Source organism: Microtus oregoni, unplaced genomic scaffold (assembly GCF_018167655.1).
Source record: "Microtus oregoni isolate MIOR12 unplaced genomic scaffold, Mior012 000013F_ref0000133, whole genome shotgun sequence".
Taxonomy (NCBI): domain Eukaryota; kingdom Metazoa; phylum Chordata; class Mammalia; order Rodentia; family Cricetidae; genus Microtus; species Microtus oregoni.
Window position 1 is genome coordinate 45,510,148 of NW_024543072.1, and position 12,879 is coordinate 45,523,026.

General features: G+C 44.8%; 1 protein-coding gene across 1 annotated transcript in view; it reads left to right on the forward strand.

The window, feature by feature from the left end:
- The window catches only part of Lamc2 (laminin subunit gamma 2), a 64,094-nt gene that overhangs the window by 7,156 nt on the left and 44,059 nt on the right, over positions 1 to 12,879 (forward strand). The gene's annotated exons all lie outside the window — the stretch shown is intronic.

A 12,879-nucleotide genomic window follows, 5' to 3' on the forward strand; every position in this document is an offset into this window, starting at 1 on the left:
ATACAATATTCTGTCTATATGCCTGCAGGCCAGAAGAGGGCACCAGACCCCATTACAGATGGTTGTGAGCCACCATGTGGTTGCTGGGAATTGAACTCAGGACCTTTGGAAGAGCAGGCAATGCCCTTAACCTCTGAGCCATCTCTCCAGCCCCCTACACACTTAAAGTAATAGTCCACAACAAGCCATGTTGTTTCTAACAGCTGGTGGGAGTTCTTATGGTCCGTTTTCTTGGGGTACTTGTTACTTCCCTTGGGGGGTGTATAGCTGTAGTTGGGCCTCTAAAAGCCCGTTAATTCATTCTTCTGACTTCAAGCAATACAATCATTTCAAGGAGGATTTTTTACAGAAAATCATCTTACAAATATACCCCACGCACATTTTCCAAACCTTGTAAATGCACAATAATAACAGCCATCCTTTTGCTAAAACGCGGAAGAATAGCAGTGCCTAGTAGACAGGTACTTATTTAAGTGTGTATGGAAAGGGTTGTGGTGACAGCCATGAACTGTAGCTGACATTTATGTTTGAAAACTTGTTGCTCATAAAAACAGTAAGGGATTTGGGAGAAATATTTGTCTGCCTGGGCTCTGGTGTCCTTACAGGGTGTTGTGGGAGATACCGCTGGGTCGTCAGGTTGAGTCACCTGCCAGCCACACACGCGAATGCTAGCCTAGGTTGTGATGGCATGAAAAGTTAACAGTGTGTATAATGGGCTAGTGGTGAAAGTGAGTACCGTCTTTTGGCTCTGTCGTCGTGTGCCTCGCTGGGGCCTCTGCACCCCCGCTGCATGGGCAGCATGTGGGTCGAGGGAAGTCTCAGTAGTTCTGCCTATGCTGCCTTAAAATGCAACTGCCAAAGAGAGGATGGAATTCAATTAAAGGCCTCTTAGTGAGGGAAATACCCTTATTCTAATTGTGTCATTTAAGAATTACGCCTTTAATCCCAGCACTCGGGAGGCAGAGGCAGGCGGATCTCTGTGAGTTCGAGACCAGCCTGGTCTACAGAGCTAGTTCCAGGACAGGCTCCAAAGCCACAGAGAAACCCTGTCTCGAAAAACCAAAAAAAAAAAAAAAAAAAAAAAGAAAGAAAAAAAAGAATTAAAACTGGGACAGACATTCACATACTAAGCCTTAAAGTTCAAGATAAGTTTGAATGATGAAATATTCATACTTTGTTTTATTTACTTAAATGGAGGATCATTTTAAGATGTCAGAAAGAGACATTTCATGGAGGAGATTTTAAAACTCATAAATCTTGGAGCTGGAGAGGTGGTTCAGAGGTTAAGAGCACTGGCTGCTCTTCCAGAGGTCCTGAGTTCAATTCCCAGCAACTACATGGTGGCTCACAACCGTCTGTAACAGGATCTGATGCCCTCTTCTGGCCTGCAGGTATACATGCAGAACACTCATACATAACATATAAATTAAAAAACCTAGGAAATCCTTATGACTTTCTCATGTCACACATAAGCATGGTAGGAAGTAGCATTTTCATCTTATGTAGCTCAGATTTGAAGACTGCTTTTTTTTTCAGACAGGATCAAAGATTCTAATGAGGCTGGGACCAAGTGACAGCTGCAGGGTGTATTTTGCTTTGGATTTTGTAAGGATTGTATGATTCGAATATTTGTAAAATAAATTTAGGAACACATTTGAATAGATTCCTGTCACCTTTGATCACTGTTTTTGTACTTCAAGCTGCCTGTGGCAGGTGTTTTAAAGGGGAATAAATGTTCTCTCCTTAAGCCTTATTCTCGGAGTTCAGCACAGGTGGACTTCTTATTGCGGGACCTCATGATAGGTAAGTTATCAGAGATGGGGGGTGACAGTTGCTTCTGCTGAAATACTAGGGTTGAGAATTTATGGGAGACCAGTCATTTGACCCAGAAGTAGGGCATGGTGTCCAAGAGGATAAATTGACATCTAATGTTTAGTGTAACTTCTTCGAACAAAGGGAAGAACTATTTGAGATTTTTTTTTGCCTTAACTCACTACTCACTATTCCCCATGATGGTTTCCTTTTACAAGGAAGAATTATAAGAAGCAGAGGAAAGGAAGAGATCAACTAAATAGTGTAAGCCAGGCTGCTGGAAGTCCTGCAAATCCAGCTCCGCAGGAGGGTGAGGCAGAAGGACCTCAATTTCAAGGCCTGTTTGGATCATAGAGCAAATTCAAGACTACTCTGGTTAATGTGTGTGATCCTGTTAAAGTAAAAGAATGAATGAGAGGACCAAGGTTAGCTCTGTGGTAGACAAGTCACCTGGCTGTCTAGGATCAGTGCTTACTACGATATATATATATATATATATAGTCATATGGAGGCATTATGTGAAACTAGGCTGAAAAGAAATAGAATCAGGGGGCTGGAGAGATGGCTCAGCAGTTGAGAGCACTGGCTGCTCTTCCAGAAGACCTGGGTTTAATTCCCAGCATCCACATGGCAGCTCAGAACTGCTGCTCAGAACTCCAGTTCCAGGGAATCTGACACCCTTACACAGACATACATGCAGGCAAAACACCAATGCACATAAAATAAAAATAAATCATTAAAAAATAAATAGGATCAGAGCATGTTCATCCTTATAGGCAGCATGAAGGAATCCCAGTGTTTACTCTTAGAAGAAAATAATAGCACTAGAAAGCTTTAAACAGAGAGGAGCTAAGAAAATTTATATTTTGAGAAGATATTCTGGCTGCTGAGTGGGTGGAAGGAAGCGAGAGAAGCCTCATAGAGTCTGGTTAGAAAGCTGTGTCAGTTTTGATTTGCTCAGGGTTGGATCCAGAATGTCCATAGTGGAGACAGACTTGGGTGGACTTGAGCTGTTTGGTTAAACTCCAGTGTGGGATAGGCTAGTGGCAACTGAGGTAGTTGTCTCTGAGTGGTGAGGCTGACTTACAGCCATCTGACTGGAAGCAGTGAGGTTTTGTTGTAATCTGTTTGATTATTTGTCATTTTGGGACAGGGTATCACTGTGCAGCCCGTTTGGCTTCTTAAACTCTAGTTCCACCTCCATCAGTCAGTCAAGTATGGTCATTATAGGTTTCTGCCACCATGCTTGATCTATGAGTTTATTGTTAAATAGTTTTTGTCCAAAGATATAGCCAGCTGGAGAAGTGGAGTGGACGGTTGAAGCTGGGAATGAGATTTGGTTAGGGAACTATGTTGGAAGGTGACACCTACTTACAGTGGTTATGAAAACCCTTGTCTTCAATGGGAACATCAGGAGAGTTCCGGAGAGAGGGTCACAGGGCACAGGACTGAGTCTTGAGAAAACAGCATTTGGAGTTGGGGAAAGGTAGGATTCAACAGGGCTTGGTGGTGGAGATCAAGCGCCAGGAGGAAACCCTGCCTCACTGATGCCACACTGCCTAAGAGGGCTTGAGAAAAGCAGGATCTGATGTCTCGGAAAGGGAACCCAGAAGGCAGAAGAGGAGTCAGGAGGCAGGCAGCTTTCCCTAAATAAGGAAAACAGCTCTGTGTCAACCTTAAACGTTCCTACTTGGATGCAGTCACAAGAGATGACTGTAACGCATGCAGAGCTGTACCCAGAAGCTGAAATGGCAGCAGAAGCAGTGAGGCTCGCTTTGGCCAGCACAGCCGGTCAGGTTCAAACTTGCCGCTGAGATGCCTGGCTCCTGAGGTAGTACTGCTTACGTGGCAAGCACGCTGCCCCATCCGGACCTGCTGAGCTCATGCCCCCAGCTTGCTACACCCCTGCCCCTCCTCCGTGTAGCCCTCAGCTTGCTGCCCACCAGTGGCTCCTGTCTCACAGGCCAGGGAGAGATGGTAAGACCAGGACAGAGATAGTTCCTCTGGGGTTAGAGGCAACCTGCCAGAAAGTTCCCGACCTTCCTTGAAAACACCTTCCTCTCTGGAGTCTTTGCTTATCTCACTGTGGAGAGTTTTGTGTTGAAACAGTCCTTTTGTTGTTGTTTTTGTTTTTAATACAATGAATGCCATACAGAAGCAATAACAAATGTGTATTGTATTGGGAGATTTCTGCGCAGTTCCTGGGGTGCAACCTAGAGGTAGTCATGTAGTAGACACTGAACCCCTGAGCTACATTCTCAGTCCTACATTTTGTGAAATGTCAAAGTGTATTCCTGGACTTCTGGGGAATTCGGAGGCTCTGGTTTTTATTTGACTTTTCTGTTTTGACACTATTTGCTAATTTATTTATTTATTTGTGTGTGTGCGGTTGTGCGCGTGCCACGGAGAACATGAAGAGAGGTCAGAGGACAACTTGCAGGAGGGTTTTCCTCTTTCCACCATGGAGACTCTGTGTCTTGAACTCAGGTCTTCAGACTTGGCAGCAAGCTCCCTTACCCACTGAGCCTCCCCCTCCCTGAATGACTTTTCTTAAGGTCAGATTGCCTATAGTATGTCTCTCCTTACTCTCCCTCCTCCTTCTTTTTCTGCTCCCTTCCATCTCATTTATCTCAGCAACAGTGGTGCCGAGCACTGGACCAGGTACCATTGGAATAGAGGAGAGAGAAATTCTAGAGATGAACTGAGTAATGCCCACAGATAGGGTGTTGTAGACGGGAGCGGTGAGCTCTGTGGTCACGTGAGGAGGATTACTTCCAGTATTCAGAAAGAAGTCTGCAGGTTGTGAGCAGGGAAGAGCATAATCTAATACATGTTTCTTAGAGCATCCAGTCAGTTCTGCGGAAATGCAAACCCGAAGATCAGAGGTAGCAAAGAGCTTAGGGTTCTGAAATTCGTGCAGGGGTCTAGGTGTTGAGGCCCAGGGGACAAGGGAAAGAGAGTTAAGGACATGGGCCGCGTATACAGGGTTTTCAAAGGAGTTTGTGTCTTTTCATTTTGTTATTGCCTTTAAGGCACCAGCAAGCCCAGTGTCCACACACTGCTCCGAGGTGGAAATCAGATTGCTCTGGTGAAAAGTTGGGTGCATATATTATTTGTTTTTGTGGGGTTTGCTGTTGTTTGTCTGTCTGGGACAGATTTAGGCTAGGCTCACCTCTCACTCACGGCAGTCCTGCTTCAGCCTCTTGATTTTCAGAATTACAGGCATGTGCCTCACAGCTGGCACACAGCTTGCTTTTAAGTTTCACACAATAGACGTGTTCTCTGTAACACCGGCGATCCTAGGCCTGCCAGGTTTTTACAATCTCTGGCAGCTGCTTGTTCCAAAAGATGCTATTTTCTTACGGGAAGTTTAAAAAGCGTATTGCCTGGATGAACCTGTGCGGCTCCTGGTGCTATCCCACGGCCTGGCCCCAAGCACAGCCTAGGAAACATCTTCAGTTTCCTCTCATTCTCCGGAGTCTACGGCTTGGAAACAGCCTTTGCCCCTTGGCTTCCTGTCCTAACTTGTCGGAGGCCAAGTGAGGGGTGGGAGTGCTGGGAACACCCCAGAGGGATTCCAGGCTCCCGGGCTCCATTGTTCCTTTGATCTGTTCTCCTGAGGAGCGTGGGTGGTAGTGGGTGGACCAGCCCACGTCTGGCTGCTTGGCGGTCTCCTAAGAAGCACCTGGAGGGTCAGCGACCAAGCTATCGGAGTTATCATTATCACACATGCTGCAGATTATCACACACGTACTGCAGCAGTGCACAGCACCGTCAGACACAAGTGCCACCCACGCTTTACTAGACTTACAGAAATATGTGAAAATCTTTGTAAGATGATTCCGGTTCCGAAGTGTTTATTTAGGGCTGGAGGTGAACTTGATGAATTGCATTCCTTTATCTGTGGGGAGAACCTGGCTGGCTGTCAGGAGCTGGAGTGAGGGGACAGAGAAGCAGACGAGATTTGAAGAGGTGTTTCTGACTTGAAAAGAGGGCGTGTGACTGGCTGTGCACAGAAATAATGACTGGGGGTAGCAAGAGCGACAGTGTCGTTTTGAGTCCTATGTCCAGGGTTCATGTGTGCTTTTTATTTTCTGTTTGTTTTTTTTCTTATTAGTTTTTGTTTCTCTCTCTCTCTCTCTCTCTCTCTCTCTCTCTCTCTCTCTCTCTCTCTGTGTGTGTGTGTGTGTGTGTGTGTGTGTGCCAGCACATGCCACAGCCCATGTGTGCAAGTTAGAGGACAATTTATGGGAGTCATTTCTCTCCTTCCACAATATGGGTTCCAAGGATTGAAGTTGGGTTGTCAGGCTTGGTGGCAAAGTGTCTTTCTTTATCTGCCGAGCCATTTTGCCAACTCTGATTTTGTGTTTTCTGATGCAATATTTCATATTTTTATCTATCTGTATATATGCATGTATATATATTTAAATTGTGTGTATGTGTTTGTATGCACATGTATGTGTGTACTAACATGCGTGTAAAGAGATCAGAGGACAATATTTTTTCCTCAGGAGCAGTTTTTTGAGACAATCTCTCATTAGCTCAATGCTCACTAGTTAGGCTAGGCCAGCTGGTCAGCAAGCCCCAGGAACCCAGCCCTGCCTCCCCAGTTATAAGCATGTGCCAGCGTGCCCATAATTTTAATGTGGGTTCTGGGGATCAAACCCAGGTCTTCATGTTTGCCTAACAAGCACTGACTGAGCTATCTCTCCAGCCCCTGTAATGACATCTTAATGCCAACTCTAGACCCAGGCCTGCGCATAGGGAAGCTGGAAAACATGGGTAATATGGTGTTTAATGAATATATACAAATTATATATGGATCCAACATCATCTTTGGAAAAATACGTTGGTAGCTCTCTTATGAAATCTTGCTGGCTCATGAAGTATTAGTGTCCAAGCACCCAGTGTAGTCTCCCTGTTGCTAAGTGGTATCTATTAGTTCAACAAGATAAAGTCAGGTACGGTGGCTCACAGCGCTGGGGGGAAGATGAGATGGAAGAGTTGCTATAACCTAGGCTGTATGGATTCAAGGCCAACCTGGTACACACACACACACACACACACACACACAGAGAGAGAGAGAGAGAGAGAGAGAGAGAGAGAGAGAGAGAGAGAGAAGGCAAATGGAGTAGGTGTGCATTCCCTGGGCTAAGAGCACAAGAGGGAACTCAGTAAGCAACAATCTGCCAACGTGATGGGGCATGGCGGCCCACACCTAAAGTCCCATGCATTCAGGAGCTGAGGCAGGAAGATCTCAACCTGGAAGCAAGCCTGGCTACAGTGAGCTCCATTTCAAAACAAAAACAATAACATCTACCAAAGAGGTGTTTTGGAAAAAAAAAAAGATTTATTAGAAGGGGTAAAAGAAAATCTATAGCCTGGAATAAAATAATAAGGAATAATTTTTTATGCTTTTATGTTTGTGGTAACTTACTAGAAAGTCACTGTGTCCAGTAATAAATGGGCAGAGACAAGCAAAATGAAGCCTTAACTAGCAGAGAGCACTTTTCAACCCCCCCCCCATGCCCTGTTCTCCACCCCATTTTTACACTTAGTCCTGTCTCCTGGTTTATATATTGCTCCTTAACAAACATCACTATCCTGAGGAGCTCTCTGTGCCACTCATTTCTCTTGGTTATCTGACACCCAGATTCTCATGCAAACTCTGCCAGGGCTGGGACAGATGCTGGCTTTGTTTGCTGCTGGGTCCTGGAGCTTGGAGTGGCCTGGCGCATATTAGACGCTCAGTGTGTATTTGTTCAGAGTGGATGATTGAAAGGCCTGCTGCTGACTCAGGGGATGCCCAAGACGCTTGTCTTGACTTGCACGGTCCTCACTTGCATGTGTGTCAAGGCCTCCCAACGAAAGCTGGATGGTTTATTTATAATGTTTGACACAGGGTCAGAGTTTGGAAGAACAGCAGCAAATCTGAAAAATGAAAGTGGAAAAAAAATTCCAGGCATAAAATCAAACGCATCTAAACATAAGGGAAGGAAAAGTATGAAAATAAGGATGTTTTTAGAATTTCCTCTTATTTCAGAATCTATTGTGGGCTTGCATTTCGGTCTGTTCATCTAGGTAGAGTGAGCTAAGTTGAACTCCCGTGGAGGACAATAAGAAAGAGTGACTGCTTAATTTGTATTTTTAATCCATGTGCAGACACATGGGGGTAGATGGAGCTCTTTAACTGGTGGAAGCACAGATTTGTCTAGGGGGTGGTGCTGGGGTAGGGTGAAATCAAAGCTCAAACAGTTCTGCAAAAGAACCTCTATTTAGAGCAAAGCAATAGAAAACGTCAGAAGATACAGCAAGGAGCATTGGGCCACATGAGTGAAGACACTGATGCCCTGATTATTGTTTGTATTTTCTTCTGGAATTCAAGAGATGGAGGAATTCGGTTACTAAGGGTGTATTATGCAGTTCTCTATTGATTAGGTCATATAATCGTTTTCTTTGTGCATGTCCTTTCCCTCAGTGCATCTGATTTTAATCGCATGTATGGCCAGTATGCATAGGATGATACACACAGGCTTTTGCCTAAACATTCACTTGAGGACACAGTTTGCCTTATTGTGTATGCATCAAAAACCAGCTCAGGCTGGTCCAGTCTTTCTAGTTCTCATACCTAGATGCCTTGAGAGTAGAGACTATACTTGGATAGATGCTGTCTTCGTTTGATGGCTATTAGAAGAAGACAAGCATCTTATTATCCAGAGAGGGGTGTGCATGTAGGCTGATGCAGGTGCGGAGGGCAACCAGGGTGTCTGGGTGCATTGTTTGAAGAAGAGTGGCGTGTTCACATAGTGTGTGCAGGTAAAGGAGCCAGGCTGCCATATGCATCATTGGTAGAAAGGGGTGTGCATACCCCAAAAGCTGGTTAGCGCTCTCTCTCTCTCTCTCTCTCTCTCTCTCTCTCTCTCTCTCTCTCTCTCTCACAGAATCTCATTCTGTAGCCCAGGCTGGCCTGGAACTCTGCAATCCAGGTTGGCCAAGAACTCCCATTGATCCTTCTTCAGCTTCCCAAGGGTAGCAATTACAGGTGTGAACCACCACATTCAGCAAGAGGTTTCCTAAAATTCAAAAGAGCATCCATTTATTGGTTCATTCGCGAGTACTGAACAGCTGCTATGGAGCAGCTCCGAGCGCTGTGTGGTACCCAGGGATTTAATTTTCCCATTTCCTGTCTGTTGGAAGTAAGAAGCAAAGAATAGTACTTTATCCTTAACAGAGCTTTGTTTTCTAAAGAACATTTTAATTTTTTTTTAAACAAATGTTTAAAATTCAATAGATTTCCTACACAAACCCAGATTTCCTTCGAAAAGTATAAATGGAAACCCTGACTAGAGCAGCCCTTCACCTGGCTGCCTGCCGTCCCCTGAAGGGGAGAGCCATTTTCCCTTAGGTTTGCTGACACAGTCTCTCTACTGGTTAGTCTACATCTAGCCCCGTCACCAGTAAACTCATGGTACTAGCTGATAAAAAATGACCCCAAATGAAAGAGACTCATATAGACTTATTATGTTTATTTTATTAAGTCTGATTGCAAGAATATTCTGGAATTTAAAATATGAGGGGTTTTGTTTTTTTTGTTTTGTTTTGTTTTGTTTTATTTTCTTCTCCCCCAGTTAGGAGAGCGAGTTGTCATTGGTTATAGGGACATCAGCCTAAGGAGAAAATTTGGAGGAAGTCATGGTTCAAGAATAGACCAATAGCAGAAAGAACAGTTCTATGCTAAAGAAACAGGGTGAATTTTCCCTCATTGTCTGTGTGTGCGCACTTGAAGCCTCAATGTTGCATCAGTACAGTTCCGTGGAACCCTACCCCTGCCTGGTAACTTCAGAGTCCTGCATGCCAGGCTACTAGGAGAATCTTCTCCAAATTCTCAAGCAGTGCAGACCACTCAAGGCCAACACACTCCTCAGGTGCAGTCTGTCTGTGGGATGTGCTGACAAACCCATTATCAGTGTTGGGAGATGGGAGCAGAAGGGTCAGGGTTGCAAGGTCATTTTCAGCTCAGGCTGAGTTCCAGGCCAGCCGGTGCTACATGAGACCCTGTCTCAATAAAACAAAACAACAGTCTGCTCTGAGTTAGAAGGGCTAATGTGGTTGCTTGGAGACTGTGCCTAGGAGGCACGGGCAGGGAGGGCACTGGTTCCTTGGCTGGCACAGTGGAAGAGCCTCACAGGGACCTAACACATGTGATGGGTGTACCCTTCCCCGGTAGAAATTTCACAGCACTTGACAGCTGTGTGGCACTTCTGCTGGAGATTTTAACAATCAGCTTCACCAGCAATAGTTGGGAAAGACTCGGCTTGTCAATGGTTCTATGGGAGAAACGGAAAACAAACACCTCCAGAAGACTTTAATTGGTAACAAATTCAGTACGCTGTAAACTTAGTGAAATGTTGGGTTTTGTCCCGTAATGAAGGTGTCTAGTCTCAGGCCAGATGGGATTCTGTTATGAGCTGAGCTGTTCAGGCCTTGAAGGACCATAGTCAGTTTTTGTCTTTTAAGTAAGGAGTGGGCAGCACAGGCCGTTAACCCCAGCACTAGGGAGGTAAAGGCAGGAGGATCAAGGCCAACCTGGTCTACCAAACGAACAAGGTCCAGGGCAGTCAGGGCTAAATAGAGAAACCCTGTCTCAAACAAAAACAAAACAAAACAACAACAACAACAACAAAAAAAAAGAAAGACAGAAAAGAAAAAGAAAGAAGAAGGAAGAAAAGTGGGGTTTGTTGCTAAAGGAATAGTCAGGAAGAATCTGGAAACCGTGACAGAAATGGTTGATGTGCCTAGATCTAAAAATTGATCAATTAAATAAATAAATGAATGAAAATGAGAAGAGTGTATGTGTGTGTTTGTGTGTGGGTGTGTTGTTTTCCAGGGAAGAAGTAGGAACATGGTGAGAACTCCAGAGAGGTAGACTTAAGACTCTACTCAGAAATGACCTGTGGGCCAGTGAGAAAACTCAGTGGATAAAGGCTCCCGCCACAGAACCAGACAACCTGAATTTGATCCCCAGCGCCTGTCTGGTGAAAGACAATGTCTGACTACTCTAAGCTTACCTCTGGCGTCCACATGTGTGTTATGGTGTGTGACACTCCCCCCATGCAAAAATATATAAAATGATTTGTATAACCAATGCACATAGTTGGCATGTGTGTGTGTGTGTTTACAAGATTATGAGCTGTTCCAGAAGAGGCCATAGGACCTCTGTACCAGATTAGATTCTTGAGAAGGGGAAGCAACGAAGACAGAGGCTTTGGAATCTCGAAGACCAGGGAGCAAATTCTGTCTTTGCTACTTAGTTGTGTAACATAAGGCAAGATTCATAGCCCTCTAAGCATTCATCTCCCCATCCCCTAAACAGAGAGGTTAAACAATATCGTGATGGTTAACTGGCTAATGGATGTAAAGTCCCAGAAAGAGAGCAGCTTGTTGGGAAGGAATCTCTGTAGATAAAGGCACCTGCTGCCAGGCCTGAGGATCTGAGTTCGATTCCTGCGTCCCATATGGAGATGGAACTGATTCCCCAAAGTTGTTCTCTGCCCTCTACATGCGTGCAGTACCATGCACACATAAAATCACAAACACACATACAATAAATATAATAACATTTAAAAGAAATGAACCAGGGTGGCTCTGGGATGATGTTACATATTCAGGGAGCCAATGAGATTGGTGGCAGTAGATCGTGGCTTCAGGAATAGACAAGGGGCCTATGCAGGACCACCGCTCAGCACATTCTCTGGCTTTATGGTTATTTCTCTGGTAAAATCTACATTCTGGACACTCTAGAAACAGCTTCGCATGCACCAAGGCGTTTCCTCACACACCAAGGCTACACGACCAATGAAGACAGCGTGGAAAGATTTGCCTCAGACCCTATGGTTCAAGCTTCTTCACCTTCAAGTGTTGGTTTTCATCTGTTTCTTCTGAGGGAAGAAAAGGAACTCATGCAAGGGCATTGACTGGTCCTTATTCAGACAGACCCTCTAACAGGTGTCAGGGACATTTGTAGAGGAGGAAGCAAGACGCAAAAGTGAAAGCGATCTGCCCAATGGATATAGCTCACTGGTAGAGTGCTGGCCTAGTATACATAGAGCCTTGGGACTGAGTTACAGCCACATCCCCAGGAAGGAAAGGAAATTTGTTCAAAGAAATGTTTCAGTTCTTTTGATTTTAAGGCCCATCACTTTTTCTTGTAAACTGTGATCAAAATGCTTTGAGTGTCTAAAATATGTCAAATACTGTGCCAGTTATTCCCACTGTCTTGGCTATTTAGACCCCCACACAGGGTTGGCTGACATTATATGGTGCTTTTCTCTGACAACTGACTTTCAGAGGGATATGCTAGTGAGGATGAGAAGGAACTAGTCCAGTATAGTCAGACTTTCTTTGGGCCACCAGCTCCCAAATAATGGCACAGAGGCTTTTTATTAATTGTGAAAGCTAGGGCTTAGCTTAGGCTTGTTCCCAACTAGCTCTTAAAACTTAAATTAGAGCCCAGCAGTGGTGCACGCCTTTGATCCCAGCACTTGGGAGGCAGAGGCAGGCAGATCTCTGTGAGTTTGAGGCCAGCCTGGTCTACAAGAGCTAGTTCCAGGACAGGCTCCAAAAGCTACAGAGAACCTTGTCTCGAAAAAAAAAATCCTTAAATTAATCTATTTATATTAATCTATATTCTGCCCTGGGGCTCGTTATCTCTCCTCAGTACCATACGTCCAACTTCCTCCATGTCTGACTGGTGAATCCTTGGCTTCAGATTCTTTCCCAGAATTCCCATCTCTGCCCGGAAGTCCCACCTATTCTTTCCTACCTAGCTATTGGCCATTCGGATCTTTATTAAACCAATCAGAATAATTTGCCTTAGACAAATGAGGAGGTACAGAAATAATATCCCAACAGTCCAGATGGTCAAATCAGCCACTCACCCTTGCTGCTGTTGAGGGACAAATGGTGTATATCTTCAGTAGTGGACGAGTTCATGGCTGGCAGTTCTCTTAGCTTGTTGACTTGCTCTTTTGGTTTACACAGTGACCAAACTGAATTCTCTGCAGATAT